Source organism: Octodon degus, unplaced genomic scaffold (genome assembly GCF_000260255.1).
Source record: "Octodon degus isolate 3935 unplaced genomic scaffold, OctDeg1.0 scaffold00048, whole genome shotgun sequence".
Taxonomy (NCBI): Eukaryota; Metazoa; Chordata; class Mammalia; order Rodentia; family Octodontidae; genus Octodon; species Octodon degus.
The window spans coordinates 1426851-1429415 of NW_004524624.1; positions in this window are offsets into that span (position 1 = coordinate 1426851).

Below are 2565 nucleotides of genomic sequence, written 5' to 3' on the forward strand. Positions count from 1 at the left end.
GAGAAGATGCTTTGCTACCATTTACTTCTCTGCCATTTTCCCAGAGGCTTCCAGAATCTTCTTATCTGATCAAGAATAAGTCCTCTTAAGCTACTTCCATCATAGGTAATCTGAGAATGGTAACAATAATAATAACCATAATAATTTTCCTTAATTGAGTGTTTACTGAACTGGATACTATAGTAGGCACTTCATATGAATTATCTATTTTGGAAACCTGCTGTCTTCTTTTTTTTGTGGTACCAGGGATTGAACTCAGGACCCCACACTTGCCAGGCAAGCGCTTATTCTAATGAGCTATCTCCCCAGCCCCTTGAATTATCTATTTTGAACCTCCCAAAATTGTGTGTCCTTGAGTACATGGCAAAAGGAACAGAGAAGGTAATTAACTTCTTCAAGGATATATAGACAGTGCTCAGGCTGTAAACAATAGATTGAGATCAGAAACTGGTATCCAACTTTGAACGTCTTGGTAATTCTGTGACTTGGAAGTCAGCCATTCTCTATGGATTCAAAGCTTTTGGGGGGGTGTTTTTATTGTTTTCTTATAAATGAGACTATTGGAAAAGAAGAGCTTCATTTAGGTTTTCTGGTTCTGACATTCTGGAATACTGAGAAATCATACTGAGAATAAAAAAAAGGTCTCCAAAGTGGACTGAATAGAATTATCTTCCATGTAGAACACTCCAGCTGGCCTTAATTTCTAACTGTGACACCTCTGTGCCAGTGCCTGTGATTACTTTGCAGCCTAATCCTTTCCAGGCTCTGAACAGTTCTCAGCTGCCTGATACTCCAAGCCCCTTGAACGCTGCCCTCAATTTTGTAGTTTCTCCTCCTGTGCCCTGAAACCCAGACAACACATAAACAACCAGACCAAGAACAATAATTCTGTTTCTGGGTATGCAGGAGTGTATCAATTTTCTGTAATTCCTTGTTGCCGAGCGAGCATACATTATAGAGTTCAAGTGTTTTGAAAATAAGCTATGAAGAATTGTTATCTGCTGAAAGAACTGGCAATTTGTCAACTTTCAGTGGCTGAGTGGCTGAGGGAACCCTGTGTGGTGTTTGCTATCAGTGTGGGCTTCTGGGACGGAGGGGCAAGGGAGGATGGAGATGGGGGATGGGTCTTCATCTCTTAAAAAGGAAAACAATTTAGCTGCTGAAGCTGTGATGCCACCACAAGGACCTGAAATAGGCTATGTAAATTGTAAGACAGAAGTCCAAATTTGCATCAGACTACAAAAGAAACCATGAAAATTTTGGTACATTTCAATCATTCCACAGCCACCTGACTACTGTCCTTGCCAGACCCTAAACTTATTTACTTGTGTTAACACCTGCAAATCACAATGTCCCTTGATCCCCTCGATATACAGTATTTCTCCCTTCCTTCAGCAATTTTCTAATTTATATTTCAGTTAGGTCCTGTCTTCTAGGTATGAGCTACTGCTTAAATAGCATAATGATAAAACCCCTTTTCAATTTGTTAGCTGTTTCTGGTTTTGCAATTGTCTTTGTTATTTTTTACTCTTACTTTCTCTCTTTCTCCCCCACCCATTTATTTCTCTCCCATCATGGCCTTTTTCTCATATATATTTTTAATTTTTCACAATTACAAGAGATTTTCTCAGCAATCGCTGCTGTCTCAAGGCTGGAAAAAAGCCTGACAAACAGGTTGCTAAACAGGACCAAGCCAGGAGTGCAATAACATAAGTGACAGGGCAACACACCTGTTTGCTCAGAATGCATTCAGTGGCAGCATCTGAGTGTAAGACTGAAACCTGTAGCAAAAGTTGACATGTTCATGTAGGGAGCTGAAAGTGGATCAGTGCTTCTCCTGTTGTAGGAAAGAAAACATTTCTCCTCCCTAGGAGCCTGATAGCCGAGCTCCAAATTTATGTCACAAAGTTAATCATTGCTAGTTTGTGAGCAGGGTGTAAGGATGCTGAAACAGCTGGGACTTTCAAACTTTGTTTTAAACCCAGAGTTGGCATTGTCAAGAGCTGTGGGGCTGAAGCAGGGGCCATATATTCCCTCATGGAGAGTAGTATGTTTTTCATCCAGGGTCTTAACTGCTTAAGAAGAAGACATGTGGGTTTTCATAGAAATATTGAATGGGAAACTGATACACATTTTGCTTTCATAAAATGATATAGAAATGACATGAATTGGCTGTCACTGTTTTGCCTCCATTAGCTTGTATACTTTACAGAAAGTCACAAAGCCCGGAGTGCAATAACATAAATAACAGAAACATCACCTAGAAGTGAGGGTAAATCCATTATTTTTCCCCAATGGGTGTGGTTAAGAGAGTGAAGGTCAAGCTGCTTTGCTGCCTAGAAGAACTGGCACTGGGTTGGGTGGCAGAAAGGGTGACATAGGGGCCATGCAACAATAAATATTCAAAACACTTAAATATTATTTATATTTGAATATGTGGAATTCCCATACTATAAAATGCAAAACGCATGAAAGATGATATTTTCTATTGTCATGGAGGATCACTTAATTGCTGACTACTTAAATATATCAGTTTATAATTTTATAATATCTTGGTTTTGTGTC